Below are 21,984 nucleotides of genomic sequence, written 5' to 3' on the forward strand. Positions count from 1 at the left end.
CAAACAGCCATGTATGCATGCACACTAAAGTTATATTAACTTCAGTGGCTGAATGCTGATGTAAATAGCATCAGCCAAAGTCTGTAGCGTAGACATGGCCTATATTTCAGAGCTGCTCAAAGCTGCTGTAGTGGGGCTAAGGTACAGGTGTATTTGTTATAGATCTGTTCACTGAGCCTTTGGAGATATTGCTGTCAAAAGTATATTTCCTTATGTAAGATGTAGGCTTTGGTCAACAAACTTTAATTATCTGAGTTTATATAAGCTTTTTTTAAAAAGTTTAAACACAACTAAACCTGTATAAAAATGTTTATGTAATGGCTCTCCATTAAAATCAACCCCTTCAAAATGGTCTTGTGGAATGGTTGCACTTCTAGGGCAAATTCCTGAAGAACAGTCAGTCATTATTCATACAAAACCCAAAATGAAATCAATGGGAGTTTAGTCTATAATGTAAGGACATTTAGGAGTTCAAGGTTTGGCTTTAAGCAGATGAAAGAAAAGGGGAAAGCCTATTCACTAGCAACAGTCTCCTTGTAACAATTCTAACTAGGTCAATGAAATGTATGCAGAAACCGAGCAGGTATCGTACAAGTATCTTACAAATGCAGATAGCTAGGAATAAGCCAATGTGTATTTAAAGAAGCAGGTCTGAAACTTCAGCATCAAAACTGTCAGCTAAATCTGTCTTTCTGTGAATAAAAATCAATAATAATCTTGTCTCTAAACTTTTTAAGATGCATGTAAGGGATATATTACAATGGCACTGAAAGCTAATGGAGTCTGGAATATGAGCCTCATCTTTAAAGTGATGTAACATAATTATACAGAATGCTCTTCTGCTGCGTGACAAATTTACAGGAGTTGTTTGACTTCTTATAATTGCTTATTTGACATTAGCGCCCATGTAACTGAATCACACAGAGCTCTAGACCTGACATGTTTTGTGGGTTTCCACTTGTCAGAACCTTAGAATTGGACCAACTTACTCTCTTTAAGTTCATCCAGGTAAAAATGTTTCATTTGGTCCTTGCTTTAGATCATCTGCACACAGCAATGGGGGTGGAGACTAGACCCAGTGCTTCCTCCTCCTCCATGTTGGTAGAGGTTAGAAGCACCAACGAAGCAGCACAGTGAATTTTGCACTACTCTGTCTCATGAACCGCAATCCCTGATTTAGAAACAGCATTACCATTCTGAAAAAAGTCTCTCTCCTGCCCTCCTCAGCAACACATGATGTAGTTATGTGGAATTTAAAGTGAAGAGGAATAAGAAGAGAGATGTCAATTTCTCAAGACTTTCCATGGCATATAGAGAAACACACTGGTGAAGTTATCTAGTTCAAAGGTAAAAGTAGCTATCCCTGTATCCCTCTTGCCTACCCCATCCCAACACAATCATTTCCATATCCGTTTGCGACCCTAAGCACTCCTGTGTTAATATCCTACACATTACTGCATTAATACTTGTACAAAATATGCCTTATGAGCTATGAAAGCTAACACCACACTGGCTATTAATATCATTGTAAAATGCATGTGCTAACCTTACATGTGAAGTTATGAAGTCCCTCTGCAGAACGCTACTAGAACATGTTTAAGACAATGACAGCCTAGCATTGCTAGATTAAGTTTTAGACTTTTAAAAGCTTTTTTCACTTTTGTTGGTTTGTAACCATTTCTGATTTTATCCCTTATACTTGAACTCACTTAAAAGAAAACCCTCTCTCTCTCTCCTGTTAATAAACATGTTTTTCTTTTATTCTAAAAATCAACCCAGTGCTGTGTTTGACTTGAAGTGATTATTCACTCCAGTTAAAGCTGCTGTGCTTTTGTCTCTTTAAAGGAGCAACGGACCTTATTACTTCTCTGAGTATTCCAGGAGCGGGCTGGACATTTCAGAGCAGATGGTTTTGGGGGAATTTGGGACTGGGGGTGTGTTAGGGTCACTTGGCTAGTAATAACCAAGGCTGGTGGAGACCAGTGTGCAGGTATGTTGTAACCAGAGCTGCTTACCACATGGACACTCAGTGCATGTTTGTATGCTGGGTGAGAGCAACCATACAAGGAGCTACAGCAGCAGTGCATTTTAAAGTATTCAGGGATACAGGACAAGCAGTGACAATCTCTCACTGGTCTGGGTTGAACCCCAAAATGTGACATCTTTCCACAAACTCTACTCTTATTGTCCTTCATGTGGGAACAAATCATACAGTTAGTTGACGTTTTTAAATCCCGATTTGAGGACTTCAGTAACTCAGTCAGCGGTTAGGGGTCTATTCAGTGATGAGCTGCCAAAATCTTAGGAACCAGTTCCCTACTGGTTCTTCGGCAGCGAGTCCTTCACTCGCTCCGGGTCTTCGGCGGCAGGTCCTTCAGTGCCGCCGAAGACCTGGAGCGAGTGAAGGACCCGCCGCCGAAGTGCCACCGAAGACCCGGTAGGGAACCTCCCGGTGAGTACAAGCCCCACGTGCCTCCCAAAACAGCCTCCCTCCCATCCGACACCCCCCCCCACATCCTGCCCCCAACTGCCGCCCTCAGAACCCGCAACCCATCAACCCCCCCCACTCCTTGTCCCCTGACCATCCCCTCCCGAGACCCCCCACCTTAACTGCCCCCCAGGACCGCACCTCCTACCCAACTCACCCTGTTCCCTGTCCCCTGACCCATCCACCACCACCACGACAGACCCCCGGGACTCCCATGCCTACCCAACCCCCGTCCCCTGACCGCCCCCCCAGAACCTCCGCCCCCTCCAACCGCTCCCTGCCCCTTATTCAACCCCTCTTCCCAGCCCCAGCCCCCTTAGCATGCTGCTCAGGGCAGCGGGTATGGATGCCTCGCGGCCCGCTGGAGCTCGCAGCCCCACCCCCTTACCATGCCGCTCAAAGTGGCAGGAGCTGCAGAGCTCCCCAGGAGTGGTCCAGAGCGCTGGCGCCAGCGGCGCAGCATGCTGAGGCTCTGCGAGAGGGGGGAAGGTGGGGGAGGGGCCAGGGAAGGCAGGGGAGGGGCTGGGGGAGCCTCCCCAGCTGGGAGCTCACGTGGGCCGGACAGGACGGTCCCGCGGGACAGAGTTTGCCCACCCCTTTAACAACCGGTTCTAAACCGGCTTCTAAATTTAACAACCCGGTTCGCGCAAATCGGTGCGACCCGGCTCCAGCTCACCACTGGGTCTATTACAGGAATGGGTAGGTGAGGAGCGTGGGTAAGATCTGATTTGTATATTGACCTGGGTCTGGGGCTTGGTCCTTTGGGATTGGGAGAACCTTTTTTCTTTTAGTGGGGTATTGGTTTTCATAACCATTTGTCCCCATAACGAGTGGTACTGGTGGTGATACTGGGAAACTGGAGTGTCTAAGGAAATTGCTTGTGAGACTTGTGGTTAGCCAGTGGGGTGAGACCGAAGTCCTCTTAGTCTGGCTGGTTTGGTTTGCCTTAGAGGTGGAAAAACCCCAGGCTTGGGCTGTAACTGCCCTGTTTAAGCAATTTGTCCTGAGTTGGCACTCTCAGTTGGGTCCCGCCAGAACCGCATTGTCACAGTGGCGTAGTCGGCAGGATCCACAGAACCAGGTCAATTAAACTTTGGGTCAGAATCCCACGCTATCCAAATTTGAATTTCGGGATTGAGAGTTTTGTGGGTTAGAGAGCTGCTGCAATGGCTAAGCAAAGAGCATATGAGGGACTTGGCAAAAAAGCCCTGGAAAATTTGTGTTCAGAAAAGAGGATAAGCTTTAGAAAGAAAGCTACAAATCAAGAACTGAAAAATCTGTTAATAGCCAGTGATCAGGGGGCAAGAGCACAGCCCTTACCTGAGGCTACAGAAGATGCAGAAAAAATTAGAGTGCAAAAGGCGACAAGTAAACTGCAATTTGAGCATGAACAGAAGCTAGCAGATCTTCGATTGCTGGAGAAGCAAAAAATAGCGGAATTAGAGAAAGAGGCTGATGAGAGAGAGAAAGAAGCCGATAAAAGAAAGAAGGAGGCTGATGAGAGAGAAGAGAGAGCTCGTAAGGGGCGTCTAGAGCTGCTCGCTGCTGAACAGGAGACGGCCAGACTTCAGCTCCAAGTAATGGAAGAGCGGAGAAAGTTGTCCCCGCCTGGTGCTCCACTTCCCCACCGCCATGAGAAAAACTGGGAAAGGATGTGTCCCATTTACAATGATACTGAGGATATAGAGGAGTTTTTGTCTACTTTTGAACGCCTCTGCAATCTGTACCAGATCCCCGAGGGTCAGCGAATGCCTGTCCTGCTGACCAGACTGACTGGAAAAGCCAGGGAGGTATTTAATGAATTGGGGGAACAAGAAGCCTTGGATTATGGGCAGTTTAAGGATTCTGTGTTAAGGCAGTTCAAGGTTACTCCTGAATCGTACAGAGTTAAGTTTAGAAAGTTTAAGATGTCTAATGATTGTACTTTTGTAGAATGTGCTCATAAGCTGATGGGTTTTGTTAAAAAGTGGGTTATGGGAGCCAAGGCGCATGGGAGTTTTGAAAAACTGCTGGATTTAATAACTTTGGAACAGTTCTTAGACATTGTACCTGACCATGTGAGAGCAGCTGTGTGTGATAGGGACCCTGAGTCAGTCCTACGGGCTGCAGAGATTGCGGATGCCCATACCCAAAACAGGGCTCGAGAAGGGTGTAAAACCCCGGGGAAAACTAATCACCATTCTCCCCAGTTCAAGAGGAGGGAAGGATTTAAAAGTAAACCTGACTCTTCTAAAGGAGTTCAAGGGGGCCCGGGGGGTAGGAACTCACATCCCAGGACGGAACAGGTTACATGCTATCACTGTGGTATGCTGGGCCACATGAGACCAGACTGCCCGACCCTGAAGGGCAGCCCAAAGCCAGCAACCCCAAATGCCACAGCAAATGCTTACCCTGTTGTTGTAAACTCACAGGCAAGCTACACAGAGCCCAGCTCTATTGCCCTGTGTGCAAATGCTGTTTCTGTGGTCTCTGAAGAATTTGACCTTAAAACTCATATTACAGCTAAATATGGAAAAAATAACGCAGAGTTTATTAGCAGTGAGAAGTGAATGGAGTCAGGTGTATGGCATGGAGGGACACCGCAGCAGATATTACTCTGGTTAAAGCAAGTCTTGTCAGAAAGGAAGATTATTTGCCAGGTGAAGATGTAACTGTTGTAGCCTTATCTGAGTATTTTGTCAGGGTGCCTTTGGCTAAAATCCACCTGAAATGGAAGGGATTTGAGGGCACCATGGTTGTGGGAGTAAAAAACACAATCCCTAAGGATATTATGATTGGGAATGATATTAAAGCTATGGTCAGTCAAGTTAACGCAAACCAAGGAGAGGATTGATCCGAAGGTTGTGTCTATAAAGGGTTTCTCCAAAAGTTTGTCTTTGGGAAGTAGCTGTTTGGCTGTGAATGAAGTTTCTGAATGTCTATCTAATGTCTCAGAAGTAAATCTGGAATTAGATCAAGCGAAGGGAGAGGAGAACAAGGAGAGTTTGAATAAGCCTAGGCAGTCTTGTGAGCTGATGGCTTTATCTAGTCAGCATTTTGGGAAGGCAAGGAGAATGGAAGATGCGTGTCCCTATACCTTACCTGTTTCCTGTGTGAAGAATAGTGACAGTGAAGGAAATGTGCCTGTGTCTGTCAGGGGTATTGACTTGCCTATGGAGGAAGCTACCCCAGTCTCCAAGCAGTTGTCTGTGAACAGCCCTGTGTGCTGGGACAAGGGAAATGAAATCCCAAACTGTGTGTCTAGTAAAGGAAAATGTGTCTCCAACTCTTCTTTGTCTGTGGAGCAGACAGAAGGTGCCTTTCAGCCTGTGATGGTTGAGAGTAATTCAGTTGTCTCAGAGTTGGTTCTGGATTCAACTAAAGCCCAGGAAGGGAATGGTCCTAAGTTTGTGTCTGCTGGGGAGAATGGCACTGTAACTAGGTTGCATCCAGTTAGTGTCTTAGCAAAATCCCAGAGACCAGACAATTCTGGTGCTTCTATTTTGCCTGTTGCTCGTGTGTGGTTGGAGAAGGGTGTAACAACTCTGTCTAATCAGGGTGATACCCTAGCCAGGGCACAAGAAGAGCAAAAAGGTAATTTGGTTGTGGTACCTACTGACAGTTTAACAACTTGTAGCAAAAAGGAAAGAATTCATAAGCTTGTGTGTGGCAAAGGAAAGGAGAATGCTTCTGACCTTTTATCTAGTGAGTCTATGGGTTTGCCTGAAAGGGGATTGTGTAGAAATCTGCCTGATGGGCCAAAGGTGATCCTAAATGTAAGTAAGACCCAGACAGAGTCTGTTGTTCCTCAGGAAAGTGTTCCTTTAGAGCAAGCCCTAGGTGAAGAGGGTAAGGGCAGAATTTCTGTGAGGGGTGAATTGCTGCTTAGAGAAGCTCCTGGGGAAAGTAATCCTCATGGTAATTTTCAGAGTAGCAGCCGTGTTAGTCTGTATCCGCAAAAATAACAGGAGTACTTGTGGCACCTTAGAGACTAACAAATTTATTAGAGCATAAGCTTTCGTGGGCTACAACCCACTTCTTCGGATGCATCCGAAGAAGTGGGTTGTAGCCCACGAAAGCTTATGCTCTAATAAATTTGTTAGTCTCTAAGGTGCCACAAGTACTCCTGTTATCCTCATGGTAATCTGTGCAAGCAGTTCCCTGCAACTGAAGGGTGTGAGAGTGATTTAATCAAGGAAGTTTCAGTTCCTAGCAGCCAAAAATTGTCTGTTGTGAATGAATCCACTGACTTTCCCTTTAAAAAAATCCAATGTGGGTAGCTTTGAAAAGGTCTCAGAGGAAGTAAAAGTTGTTAAGGAATTGAGGCAGCCCTATGACCAAGTGGCTGTGTGGGGCCAACTTGTTGGGGAGACAATGGTGTTGGAACAAGAATGTCTCCATTCTGATTCTTTAAATGAGCAGTTTGTGCTTCAGGGTCTGAGGACAGATTTGGTTACTAATGTGACAGAGCAGAGCAGTTTTATGGCTAAATGCTTGAGGATGCAGGGGAGAGCAAGCAAACTCTCACCCTCAGGCTCTTTAGATTTGTGTGGTATCTCTTTAAGACCGAGTCCAGCCTTGGAAATGATAGCAGTTACGAATATGAAAACTGGTGGACTGGCTCTGGTCTGGGGTAATGCAAATTACTTGCCTGGCTGGGAGAGGAAGGACTTGCTAATAGCTGTTAGCACAGAGAGCCCACCCCATCAGCCAGTGAATTCTGTTAAGCAAGAGAAATCAGGGTTTGATCCTGCAGGACAAGGAGGAAAGAGAAAACGGAATTTTGCAAAGGGAAGCTACAGGTTAACCCTAGAATGCTCAAACTCCAATGGTATTGAGCCAAAGGTGTGGCATGACAAACATGATTGTAAATGGACACTTGCAATGAGTTTGTTATTATTGCGAATGGTAAATTTTGTAATGAATGTGTTGCTATTGCCACAAACTGTAAAAATGTACAATGTGCCTAATCTTTTGCAGAATCCCTTGAACATGTTAAAAGGAATACATGAGAACACACGTTATGTTAAAAGGCCTTGTTATACTGATGTTTCACAGTTAATGCCTGTAAACAATATTGGAACTTTTCACAGGGGAAAAGACATTCCAGACCTAATATGCTGTATGAAAAGAAAGACTAAGGCACACTACCATATTGCTTTCATGGCTAAATGCCAAGATTCCTATACTATGAAGAACATTAATATCTGCGTTTATTTAATGTTAATTGGGTTCCAAACATTTGCCCGAGCTTGTATGGATAAAGTAGCTGTTTTCTTTAGCTCTTGGCAAGATCACATGAGACATACAGGAACCATGCTGCAAGAGCAGATCCAATCCACTATTGTTCTAACTAAGTTTTACCTTGAGTCTGTAAAGAGGTTCAATCGTGTTGTTGAACATGACTTTGATAAACCATTTCTGTTATACACTGGTACGGCTTCTAACGCAATACTAGCTGTAGTGAGACAGAAACCAGGATGGGGAGCTCTTGGGATGCAGTCAGTGATGTTTGTGTCATCCCTTCCTGCATCCATTTTGCGTCGGGGGTGTGACGTTATTGACATAAACTGGGACCATATAGATCATTGTTGCAACCAAGGTCCTGTAGTGGCACCCAAATCTTGTATAAAAGGGGTCAAATGGGGTGTCTAAGACAAGGTTATGGTTTACTGGTTATGATTATGCTGTCTATATGTGTGTATCAGTTTTGTAGTTGAAGTTATGAATATTGGCTCTATACTGTCTGTATGGCAAACTTATGCTATGCTTCTGGGTGACATTCCAGACAAGCTGGGATTAGCTCTGCCTAGCCTGCTTGATGGCCCATTAAGGACCATCAGCTATACAATGGACCCATTGAGAGAAGGCAAATATGCCTTCAAACTCAGCAAAGTATGCAGGAACTGGCCCATGTGACTCCAGACTCCATTTTGCTGTAATTTTCCACAGTAAGAACAAAGAGGTGTTCTTACACCTGGAAAAGACTATATAAGGCTGATGCCTCATCTCCATTTTGTCTTCAATCCTGCTTCATACCTCTGGAAGGACTTTGCTACAAGCTGAAGCTTTGAACGAAGGACTGAGGACCCATCCCAGCGGGGGATGTATTCCAGAGACTTAATTTGAACTTGCAGTTTATTCTATCACTGCTGCAAGCCTGAACCAAGAACTTTGCCATTGCTGGATGTAATTGATTCCATTTAACCAATTCTAACTCTCATCTCTATCTTTTTTCTTTTATCAATAAACCTTTAGATTTTAGATTCTAAGGGATTGGCAACAGCGTGATTTGTGGGTAAGATCTGATTTGTATATTGACCTGGGTCTGGGGCTTGGTCCTTTGGGATCGGGAGAACCTTTTTTCTTTTATTGGGGTATTGGTTTTCATAACCATTTGTCCCCATAACGAGTGGCACTGGTGGTGATACTGGGAAACTGGAGTGTCTAAGGAAATTGCTTGTGAGACTTGTGGTTAGCCAGTGGGGTGAGACCGAAGTCCTCTTAGTCTGGCTGGTTTGGTTTGCCTTAGAGGTGGAAAAACCCCAGGCTTGGGCTGTAACTGCCCTGTTTAAGCAATTTGTCCTGAGTTGGCACTCTCAGTTGGGTCCCGCCAGAACCGCATTGTCACAAATATGAATAAAGAACATTTCGATTGTACAGAAAAACCTTAATTTCAGAGTAAACACACAAACAGCTGGCATCAGCAAAGCTAAAGCTATCTCCCAGCAAAAGCAAACCAAATATTGCAAAGATACTGCATAGAATGCAGTAAAAAGAACTTTTAAAAAGTTGCTGCAAACAAAAGATTAATAATGTAGAAACCAAAATGAATGAACGTTTAAAAAAACAAACAAACAAAACCCAAACACACCCACCTTTTCATGCGTACAACTTGCTATACAGAACAGATTATCTATTACCACTGGAATGGCTCAGTGCCTTGAGAAAATGCAAACCAATGAATGTCCCAGAATAAAGACCACTACAGGATATGAAGAGGAATACTCTTCCGGGAAAAAGATTATTGCACATAAATCAAAACCCACCAGCAAAAGGACACCGCATTAGAAAGGAAGAAAGTGTAAACACAACCAAACAGACCCTGAAATCAAACAGCATAGTACAAAGGTTTATAGATCCAAGTCCAGACAAGAACAACAAAAGTTATTATTCAAAGCTAAAAACTCACCCTCCACAGCAAATAGTCACAACAAAAGGCCAACAAGCATTTCATTATTCAGTACTTGGCCCTTTCTTATTGAACTCAGTTCTTTTTGTGTGACTGTAAGAAAGTGGCGGCTCATTCTGATTTTACACCGGTATCATAAATCAAGAGTGATTCCATGGAGTTACCATATAAATTCTACGGAAGTAAGATGACAATCAGGCCTGGCAGGGAAAGACTCCCATGACTGTCACAGGCTCCCAGACTATCTTTTAACTCTTGTGCTGTAAAGGGCCTTTCATCACTAGAATGGGGAATAAAATAAAACTCAAAACACACAAAAACAAACAAATAAAACCCCCCAACCAAACAACTCATGACAACTTCAAACAATGATGTGATTAATAAAGTCATTTGTTCTGTATTCTTTTTCCAGCATTATCTATGTAGGTGCTTATATAGCTTCCATCACTGAGTATCAGAGGAGATGAATATATTTGAATATATGAATATGAAAATATTCACTATTCACTAATTTTTTTTTCTAAAAGGCAAACAGCTACACTAACTCAGAAGGCAGCTGAGTCACACAGCCACCTTCTTCTTTTGCATGGTGTGGTAGGTAGCAACGACTACAAATAGATATCTAGATTCGATACCAGCACATTGCCACAGCAGTGAGCTGGTGAAGTCCTTCAGGCCCCCGGCGAAAGAATGAAGGTGACACTCAGGTATGATGTGCTCCATCGTTTATGCCCGGGGACCACAGTCGCATACAGGTGTTTGCTTCATTCTTCATTTAAAGAGGGTCTCCCAGGAGATGCCCTGATGCCATTCAATCTGCACCAATCTTTCTGACATAAATCAAAACCTGGTGGCTCCTCAGCAGGGTCAACGACGAACAGTTTGTTTTGAGCGGTTGAAATGCTCCATGTGGCTCTCCATTGAGCCTCAGCATTGAAGTTGAGCATAAGGGTCTCGATGCGGTTCCATAGACGGTTGCAGGATTTTAATCTTGTCTTTGTTAAGTGCTGGTGTTTTTCGTGCTTGGTGCAAATTCACTAACGTACCAGTGTCGTCAACTGGCCGCTGAACGTCGCATTTCCGACCTCCCAGTGAAAGTAGCAACGAGTCACACAGCAAATATATAGCTCTGACGAGAGATCACCACAAAGCCAAGGAGGGGGTTAACAAGTCCTCTGTTGCAGCTCATAATTGACAGTAGCAGTTTTGCTTCTTTCAAGTGCCTGAAGTATTTATGAAGGCAGACAGATTTTTTTTTTTTTTTTTTTTAAAGAGGCAGAAGTACAGCAACTGCAGATATCAGTCTGTGATAGACTCATGAACTAACACAGTTTCAGTTCACAGGAAGGCCCCGCCCCGAAATGCCGCCCCCCACAGGCGGCGGAAGGTCCCGCCGCCGAAATACCACCGCGGTCGCCGCCCCCCAAATTGTAGTGCCCTAGGTGACCGCCTAGGTCACCTAATGGGTTGCGCTGGCCCTGGCTAGAGAGAACCAATCCCTGCTAGTTCACTTGAGGCTCCATTGTGCCATCTTGACACAGCCCCAGTAAAGGCTGGTGCAGATCTCATTGTACAGGGGAGCACTGCATGGCATTCCTCCTCCCAGAGTTTCTGGGTGCTCAGAGCCAGCACACCTGCTACTACACTCTTTTGTGGGGTGCAGTTTACTCACCCAGGTTGGCCAGCAACTTCCAATGGCTGGTAAATGGGGAGGGGGAAGGAAGGAGGGGAGAGGAAGAAAAGTGGGAGGGAGCGATGGAGCCACAGCCCCATCACCTGGACCACACAAAGGGGGAAGGCTCCTTATAGCCACTCCCCACACTCTACATACACAAGGGCCAGGCAGATTCTGTGCCTTGGTAGGAGGGGTTCTACAGAAGAAGAAAGAGGGAGGCTGTCTGGGGTTCCCAGCCTATGTTTGTGAGCTTTTTGAGGACATAGACTGAGGTTCCTGAACATGGGGGGAAGGCACAGTGAAATCTCTGTCACAACAACTCCTTTCCCCTTTCATTTATTTATTTTCTACTCTCCTCCCATTCCCATCTCTTCTCCACTCTGCCCGCTGCTTCCCCCCCATCCCTTTACGTCTACCTCTCCTTTTCTATTTCTCTCAAACTGTACTTTCATCTGAGGGCTTCTTTGATTTGCCTTTTCCTACCTCTCCCTTCTTTGCGCTCTGTTCTCATTACAACACCTTTTCCCTGTGCTTTTCTTTATCGCCTTCCTCTACTCATTCCCCTCTCTCTCCCGCACAGTTCTTGCACAGGTGTTCAGGATACTCCTATTAGACAGAATGTGCCCTCACCATACATCAGTCGTGTTGATTTGTAATGAGGGCGGTGGTCTGGGTTAGCTGCTTTGAAAGAGTTAGTGAAAGTGTTAATGAAATGTTAATGAAAGCTAAAGATTGCCACAGAAGAATATTTCCAAGTCATGGATTTAGACTGTTTCATTGTGAACAGACAGACAAACTTCTATAGGTACTAAGTGTTAAGCAGTATGCAAGAAGGATACCATGAAAGAGGGAGGTTTCAATATCCACAGAGCTTGCTCAATACATGATCATATAAAGCAGCTATAACTAAGCCATGTAGACAAGACAAGCACATGTGCAACAGAAAACACGATGATCAGGCCCTGGAGGTGCTCATGCCCTCACCCAGGTCACAAACTGAAACTATTCCATATAACTGATCTAACCAGTTACAACAAATGAACACAGCTCAAACTTTGGAACACTCAGGTCAGCACCTTGCACTGGTGAATTTGGAAAGATACACTGAAACAACAAAGTCAAGGAAAACACAATCCACTTGTGTATAATGGGTGAGCTTGCTCAATACATGATCATATAAAGCAGCTATAACTAAGGGCACCATTCAGCTAAAACCTCCCGTACACAATGGGTACTTCATAACCCAGCACTTACACATACAGATTTAGGTTTCCTTAGGCTCTGAATTTGGCCAAACACTTTCACCCTTTTCCTCTAAGCACAAAGGCTGAAAATATCATCATTGAGATAGACAGAATATGTCCATCTTTAGTGCAACCGAGACCCTTATCTTAAAACAATCAGATATGCACATTAGGCAAAGATGGTGGAATTCTTTACAAGACTGCTAGGCCATATGGCAAATATCAACTTACTGGGAGAGCCTCCTTTTTCAACAGATTATAAAACTTGAGAAGATGATGGTGTGGGAAGGGCAAGTTGAGAATATATCCGAAGTCATCCTTTTTGAAGAAATATCTTCCCTGTTTTGCTATTTTGGTACTAGAATTTGGCTGGGCCTTGGCAACAGTTACCAGTACCTCGGGGGTTAACTACAATTTCAGTACACTGAAATCACAGTTCTTCAGGGTCAGTTCTTAACCCTCTTGAATCAAGTCGCTTTAACTAAGCAATAGAAAAAGTTTCTGCAGCCACATCACATTTCCGAGGATTAGCAGAGTTAGATGCAAAGTGCAAGATATAGAGTATTCTACCAGACTTCATAGACATATCTGAAGTATGAGAGACTTAGTATCACTCTGCAAAATAGTTTGTCCTTATTGGAGCCTCCTCTTATACCTCTCATCCTTTCCTCCCACCTCCCTCTTGTAAAATCTCCACTATACTAAGGAAATCAGTAAAAAATAACACCAATAATAGAAATGCCAAGGTATGGCATAGATTTCTGTGATGTGATGTCCTTTAGTTGGGAAAAATTTGTATTTGTTTTCTCTACTTCGAGTCTTTTTTCTTGTAATAACTTATATTTAGAGTTCCTTTTTTACTCAGAAGGATTCCAAAGAACTTTACAGACGCTGTATAAACAAACCCCAACAGGATCCCTTCCTCAGCACTAAAATGCTGTCTCCTCTGGAATGACAGCAATGCTCAATATTTTAAGGATGAAAATTAAGATTAACTTCTCCAGCGGTAACCACTGAGATAATTTCAGTAGTTCTGCAGAACATAACGGCCCAAAATTAGCACATGGCACCAGCATGGTAGGGTTAATACTCCAACTCCTATGGAAACTACCAGCCAATTGGTAATGCCTACAGATACTGAGGCACTCAGTGCTACATCTCATCCACAGAACGGAACCTCCAGCTGCACAATACTTCCTCCCACATACAGCTCCCTGTTACACAAGCTATTCTCATTGCTATGAATTCAAATGAAGGAGTGTGTTAAAGTGTTTGCTTGGCATCATGAGTCAACTGTGCATGACTAATAATTATTATTATTGATTATAATCAATGAGTAACATAGGGGGTATTTGACTAGCTGGTATGTATACTGGACAGTAGAAAGCTAACTCCTTTTCAGCAGCTTGGCTCCCATCTATTCTATTTGATTTGTAAGCTCTTCGGGGCATGAGCAGTCTCTCACTGAGGCTATGTCTACACTTGAAGCTAAGGGTGAGAGATTCACAGCTTGGGCAGACATAGTTTTGCTAACTCTCATGGAGCTAGCGTGCTAAAAACAGCCACGCTAACATGGGCAGTGGCAACATGGGCTAGCCGCCGTGAAAATAAACCGGCCTGGATCCCATGGGTATGTACTCGGGGCATCTAGCCCGTGCTGCAACTGTTGCTGCCTATGCTACCATGGCTATGTTACTATTGTTAGTGTACCAGCTTGATGAGAGCTACTGTGAGTATATCTATGTGCCCTGGGAATCACACCCCCAGCTCCAAGTGCAGACATAGCTGAAGTGTTCAACGAGTGCTAGCACAATGGGACTGATCTCAGCTGGAGCCTCCATAATACAAATAATAGTTCCACTTCCCTTTTATTAATACCACCCAGTGAGTAGGTTTTATGGATTCTGTATCTTTTTAGTGAACAGAACAGTTTTGAGTAGGCCACTGTTAGCTATTCAGCTCAGAAAACAAGTTTCTTGCAGGTTAAGATGAGAACAAAACCTCACTGGTTTACCCTTTGGTTTCTTTCTAGCTTGCTTTTACTTCCACACACAAAAAAAGCAGTAGGAGAGGGTCTCGTTTTTCCAGAGAGACACTTGTTCAAATAGGTTTTAAAAAATTGGTTAGAGATGAGCTGAATCCTCATAAACAATGGTTTGATGAGCACAGGGATGCTTTTGAACATGCCTTTAGAGACATTTCTGCTCCTGAGGTGGCTGTAGGCCCATATCTAAACGAAGTCTTGACTGTTTTGAAATGAAGTTGCTATTTTGAAGGCTGAGCCTCACTCTGAAGCATTTACATCTCTCTCAAGCGGTTTCCCCAATTTCCAAATAAAGGGCTCTCAAGTAAAGTGGGTGCCTCACAGAAGCACCAGTGGTGGATACTGCGCTAGATGCCATGTTACAGCTAAACTACGTGATGAGACAAGAAACTCCCTCTCTGCTTAGACTCTTCACTTTGGAGAGCTGTTTTTGTTTACCCTGGTAGGTTCCTCCAAGCACCCACAATGGCTCTGCTGTACTCTCACTTAACCTCTATCTACCTTAATTTACTCTTCTTCAAAACGGAAATAATATTTACCTGTTTCACAGGAATGTTATGATGTTTATTATTGTGAAAGTCCTTTGAGAGCCTTAAATGAAAGGGGCTGTGTATATAACACATATGCAAAGCATTATTTTCAGTACTGAGCAGTTGTTTAAATACTAGAAAAGAAACACAGAAAGCTAGGGATAATCCACTTCAGCAGGGGCTGGGAGATGTAGCATTCCTAAACCATCTGGCTTATGTTATCAATGGGAATTCAGCTTTAATGGAAGCTGCCATGGTTAGACAAGACTCATTTAGAGTGGCAGAACTGTATTTCCAGAAGTAGCTGCAGGGGTCAGTCAGTAAACACATCCAAAGCAAAACTCCAACGGCACATACCCTGCCTCCTTCCAGGAGGAACAGAGCCAGTTCTTTTCAACAAGGGCATTTGAATTGTGAGAGAGTCTGCTAGTTCTGCCAGTGCAACTCACTCGTCTGTTTTTCAGCCCATCTTCACCACCCTCTCACTTCATAAAGCTGACACGCTATAGAATGGTCACTTCCCTTTCACAGATCTGTACCATAAAAAACACCAAAGCAGGAAGCAGCAAATAAATGGCGTTATTGGGACCAATTCCTGTTCCTGGGAGGGAAATTAGCTTTGGCTAGAATCATACTTATTTTACATTTGGATGAAAGCTTTCCTGAATGCTTGCAAAACACTTTACAAATAAACTGATTTACAAGTTATATGCAACGATTACTTCAACCACCATGGAAATGCAGCCACCCTGGGATCAAGCATCGCAACTATTTAATAGAGTCCACTAGAACTACACAATAGATTTCAGATGGAACATTAAACTACAAGGGCAATTTAGCTGGCTCAAATTAATTGCCCAGTTTAGAATTTGTTCAGAGTAGCAGGGTTTATATTAGAACAGATCATGTAATTCCTCCTGAATTTATTCAGAGAGTTTTGCCACCTTTCTCCCTGTTCATACAATGCACATGACCAGAGTGAGATTCTTAATTTATTCATTATTTGAAATTACTGTTAAGCATTTTTCACAGGTTTTGTTTACTCTATTACTTCTAATTTGATGCCTGCAATTCAACATTCAAGCTGTGTTGCTTAGTCATAAAACGGTATTGTCTCTTCTTCAATGAAGGATAATAACTCCTACAGTCCGGTTTTCGGAGTGAATGCTCACAGAGTGTTTGAATGTGATAGCATCTGTCATAACTATAAAGGGAAGGGTAACAACCCTCCTGTATACAATACTATAAAATCCCTCCTGGCCAGAGGCACCAAAATCCTTTTACCTGTAAAGGGTTAAGAAGCTCAGGTAACCTGGCTGACACCTGACCCAAAGGACCAATAAGGGGACAAGATACTTTCAAATCTTGGGGGGAGGGGGAGAAAGGCTTTTGTTTGTGCTCTTTGTTTTGGTGGTGTTCGCTCTTGGGGCTAAGAGGGACCGGACATCAATTCATGTTCTCCAAATTTTTCTGCACAAGTCTCTCATATTTCAAACTTGTAAGTAACAGCCAGGCAAGGCGTATTCGTTTATCTTTGTTTTCTCAACTTGTGAATTTTACCTTTGCTAGAGGAAGATTTATCCCTGTTTTGTTGTAACTTTGAAACTAAGGCTAGAGGAGATTCCTCTGGGCTCTTTGAATCTGATTACCCTGTGAAGTTATTTTCCATCCTGATTTTACAGAGATGATTTTTACATTTTCTTTTTAATAAAATCCTTCTTTTAAGAACCTGACTGATTTTTCCGTTGTCCAAAGACCCAGGGGTTTGGGTCTTTGATCACTTTGTAACCAATTGGTTAGGATATTATTCTCACGCCTCCCCAGGAAAGGGGGTGTAAGGGCTTGGGCGGATATTTTGGGGGAAGAGGAACGCCAAGTGGTCCTTTCCCTTTTTCTTGTTAAATCACTTGGTGGTGGCAGCGTACCAGGTTTTAACCTAAGCTGGTAGAAATAAGCTTAGGGGGCTTTCATGTGGGTCCCCACATCTGTACCCTAGAGTTCAGAGTGGGGAAGGAACCCTGACAGCATCAAATTCACCTTCCGTGAGTAAAGCAAATGCAGGAATGGTTGGGGAAAGTGAATACAAAAGGGATACAGATGTAATCTCAAATAATTCTTATTTACATTCAAATGAATATTAACTCACTGTTATATCATCCACATACCGATCTCTCATTAAAAGTACAACAAACCTCAACCAGTCAGGTCCTTGATTTTATCTCCCATCCCAATGATAATGTGACACTGCACCCCATATTCTTCACAGTGATATTATTATGATGGAGTATGGCATAATTCTGATGTATTTTATGCAAGATAAGGCATGTGAGATGTCATAGGAAAGGTTGATTTGCTGAATATGATTATCCTATTTGTATGCATGTATCATTTTTGTATCTGAAGTTAGGAATATTGACTATGTATCCATTCACATGTAGCTATTCCAGGGTAATGCCCACTAGGCAAAACGCTCTCAGTCTAGATGGCTGGCTGGGAAGGGCCCATTCAGCTTAATGAGCCATTAGAGAGAATAGGCCTTAAGAGAAGTTTGTCTCCCACCTGGGGAGCCTTCCTGAGGATGCTACAGACAGCCTCCAAGTAATGGCTTCTGTGACACTACAGGGATATGTGACCAAGTCACCTGGTACTGGACTCCATCTTGGGATGTCAGTATTTTTCCACTGACGGACATGGGAACCATTTGAAACAAAGGGTTCCCGCCATATGCAAAAGCTATACAAAGGTAGGAGGAGTGACATCATCTTGTTTCTTCATTGACTCCCTGTAGCGAAGCGAGACTCACCAGTGTGGTGCCTCCTGCTGGTTGTCCTGGGAATTAGCTCGATTCCAGCTCGGAGCACACTCTGCTGGCTGGTGGAACCCCCAACCCTCTAAACCCACCTTGCCTCAGTGGCTACTGCCAGTCATCATCTAGCCCCCACTCACTAGGGCAGACTGCAGTCTGTAATGGGCACTCATCATTGACAAGGGGTTAGGACCTGCTGCCTTTGCCTTTGCCTATTCCCAGGCTGTATCTCTGCAGCCCCAGTACTTCTGTGGGCCTTCAATAAGGCCTGGAGCCTGGGGTTTTACCAGGCTGGAGCTCCCCAGCTCCCTTGTCCTATTCCCCAGCACTGCTCCAGTTTAAGTACCTTGCTCCCAGGCAGCTGGAGAAAGAGACTCCTCAGCTCCTGGCCCACAGCCCTCTTATCAGGGCCAGCTGGGCCCCAACTGAGCTGGCCCCAGCTGTGGCTGCTTCCCCAATCAGCCTAGGTTGGCTGCTTTTAATCCCTGTTTATGGGAGTGAGGCAGTCACTCCACTACACTCCCCCACCCAAGAAGACTCCTGGAAACACCTGAGGAACAAAGTCTGAACTTGGGGAAGTGCTGGACCCAGGCTAAAGGAATGTTTAGCCTGTGAATGGACCACCTGGGGATTCCAAGCTGTAAGCAGGTTCAGCTTGCCCCTTAAGAATCTGAGGGTGAGAATTTGCTATTCATATCCGATCTATGTAGTATATTAAGCTTAGTTTGCATTTTTTGGTTTATTTGCTAGGTAATCTGCTTTGATCTGTTTGCTATCCCTTAAAATCTCTCTTTTGTAGTTAATAAACTTGTTTTTGCTTTATCTAAAACCAGTAAGTGGGAGTTGTAACAGCTTTCTGCCCCCAAGTTGTATATTCCTCTCCACATGGGGGAGGGGGTGGATTTCATGAGTTTATGCTGTAGTTTCCTGTGCAGCACAAGATGGTATAATTGTGGGTTTACACTCCAGAGGTGGTGCATGCCTTAAGAACTGGGAGGGGCCCCTAGCTGGAACCTTCACATGCAGGGACTGGTCAGAGCATCTGCATGTAACTGCAGCTGGATGTGTCCCTACCTGTATGTATGCTGGGAAAAGTGCAGGCTAGAGCCTGAAGAGGGCTTGGCAGCTTACCACAGCAGTACAGTATAAAAGGGAGCCCAGGCTGGTGGGTGAGGGGGGCTCAGTGGTACTCCAGTTCCAGGTGGCACCCCGGAGGGAACTCATCACCTCCAGCATGCACATTGCTCCATAACAATGCTGGAGCACAGGTTTACATACAGCATACAGAAGGATGAGTATCCAAACAAAGTCGCAACAACCAGCAATAGTCCACTGTTTAAAAAAAAAAAGATATCAGTTCAGCAAGACTATGAAAAATACATGATGATTCCTTGGATTTAAATGTATACAGGGTTTGTATGCGTGTGTGCGCACGTGCTCCTCCACAGAATTGGTGATATTGTGAACCTTTTAAAAGATAAATCCAACCAACCATTCAATGAGAAATATATAGGCTGAGAAGCGAGACTAGGTGAGGACATTTTACAGGGTGGAATAAGGGCTGCAACTGATGTGTGAAGTATGGTGACGATGAGCTTCCAGAAACATCAGGCAACAATCACACATTTGGGAGCTCTGAAGCATAAGCACATATGACTGACTGTCAGGCTGAGGTGTTGCCACAAGTGTCAATTGATCAGTGTAAGGGACAAGCAAGCCTGCAACCTGCAGTGGTAGGAATGTGGCAGAGTCCTTGGAGAAGAGTGTTATAGATTTATAGTCATTTAAAGTGGTAAGGAGGAAAATGAGTAAAAGGAAAGGAAGATGGAAAGGTGAATCTTTCTTTTCTTAGCAACTTGGATGCTCCTCTTAACTGAAATTTATTGACCCATGCCAGGACTCCCATCCTATCCAGTCTCAATTCTCAAAGCAGATAAGCTACGGTAATACAACTCTAATGCAAAAGCTGCTTGTAATGATATAATATATATGTTTTTAAACTAAAGTAGAGCCATCTGAGATTGTACTGGTGTCTTGATTACTTTGTACCAGAGCTCAGAATTCCCTTTTTTGGTGTCTATATTATAAACTGGAATGGTCCCGATATTCTGCCCATTTAAACTGCTACAAATCAGAGTAATTCTATGGAATCCTAAGGAGCCACACCAGGGTAAAATTGGTGTGATGATGGCACGTGTGTGCACATGCACATGGCCTGGGCAATGGAGTCTGATCGATATCTTCAAGGGCATCAGGGCAAGCTTCCTAAGTGCTTCAAAAGAGACCTGGGATCCGCTTCCCATTGCACCAATTTAAATCAGGAAGGCAGTTGGAATCATTCCTTAGGAGTGAGAGAGGAATTCTCTCTCCTTATGCATTCGATGCTTTGCCTACCTGAGACAGCTAACAGAGGCATCAATTTAGTCAGCTCTGAGGATAGTTTTCATGACATGGACATCTGTCTATTGTAAATGAGCCTGAACCCACCAATTTATTCCATCCAAGCCATCAAGCAGGAAGGGCTTTGTTATTGCCCTGATTTGAACCAGTGACCCAAAACCAAAAAATTACATCCCATCCCTGGTCCCCTGAGCCAACCGGCCACTTTGAACTTTTCTGACGTTAATTTTTAAAAAGCAAAGCTGGGATTATAAAAAGATGAAATAGTTTGAACAGCCCCACAACAGAAGTTGTCTGGTCAATTTATGACCCATTTCAACCAATTATTGCCTCTTGTGATAAGACCTCAGTGACAAACAGAAGATTTTTGTCTTAAAACGACTATCCTATAGAAACAAGCAAAGCCATATTTTTGTAGCTGAAAATTATAAATCTATTATTGATATGAACATTAATTTTAGGATTCCTACCCAAGATTTGAAGGATGATGTAAAATGTGAAGATATATAACCATCATCATCCTGTACAATCTCCTTTTTATTATACATGGAGCCTATTTCCTCCCTGCATGAATATTTTATTCTGAATATGTATTTCGACTTCTTATTTAGCACTTTCCCCACAAGCTTCATTTTTGTTCCCTTCCAGCCACACATTATTCAGAGAGAAGGTGAGTAAGAGGACTTCCCACTGATATAATCTACAGCCCTCATCTTACACTTAGCAATCCAGTATAAATCAAAACATCCCAAACAATTAAAAGACTCAAACTACCTGTGCAAATTGGGTATAACTTCATATCTCACTTGATATCATTTTCCTGAGGCTCTACACTCCTAATTGTAAATCACAGCTCATGGATAGCGTTTTTAGGTCTTGTAAAACTACCCCAGTCCAGTTGATATATATTTTGGAGAATTCTTACATGGCATTCTTGTGCACAGTAATTTGCACGGTTTGTCACGTATATTTCTCTGCATCGGTGGATTCACTTGGTACTTGTCACATGAAAAAAGCCCTACCACTAAGCAGTTGGCCATTAAAAATAAAAAAGATAAAGGCCTTGATCTTCACAGTGACTAGTGATTTTTGGGTGCCCAATCGGAGACACTTTAAAGGGCCTGATTTTCAGAGGATGGGAGCTGAGTACTTTATGAAAAACAGGCCTCTTTAGGGTGTTTCAAGAAGAGAACACAAAAACAGAGGCATCCATATTTGAGGAGTAAAAGAAATTTTTCTATTAGGAGTGGTCAATAGACCTGGCACCCCACCATGTATATTTTACTGAGAGACCATGTCCACTGAACTCTTTCTTTAAAACTCTAGCAGGTAGCCAGGTGAGATGCAGGGGAGGCTGAGGAAGGTTAAGGCAGAAGTTCTACAGTAATGCAGAAAGAGACAGAGTGTGTGTAGATTTAAATATTTCTTGGTTTTCTTTATTCTAACCAAGTTCCTTGTTCTGTGCTAGAAGAAAGTAACCCCTTCTATGATTTTTCACTGGACACTTACTGAATGGCATCACAAATTAGTCATCTAGAGGATGAGTTGTCACCCCAAAGTCTTAATGTGCTCCTTAAAGATCCTGAGTCCAATTCACTTCTCACTTACACCCAATGGAATAAGAAA

This window comes from Emys orbicularis, chromosome 10, assembly GCF_028017835.1.
Source record: "Emys orbicularis isolate rEmyOrb1 chromosome 10, rEmyOrb1.hap1, whole genome shotgun sequence".
In the NCBI taxonomy this organism is placed as follows: Eukaryota; Metazoa; Chordata; order Testudines; family Emydidae; genus Emys; species Emys orbicularis.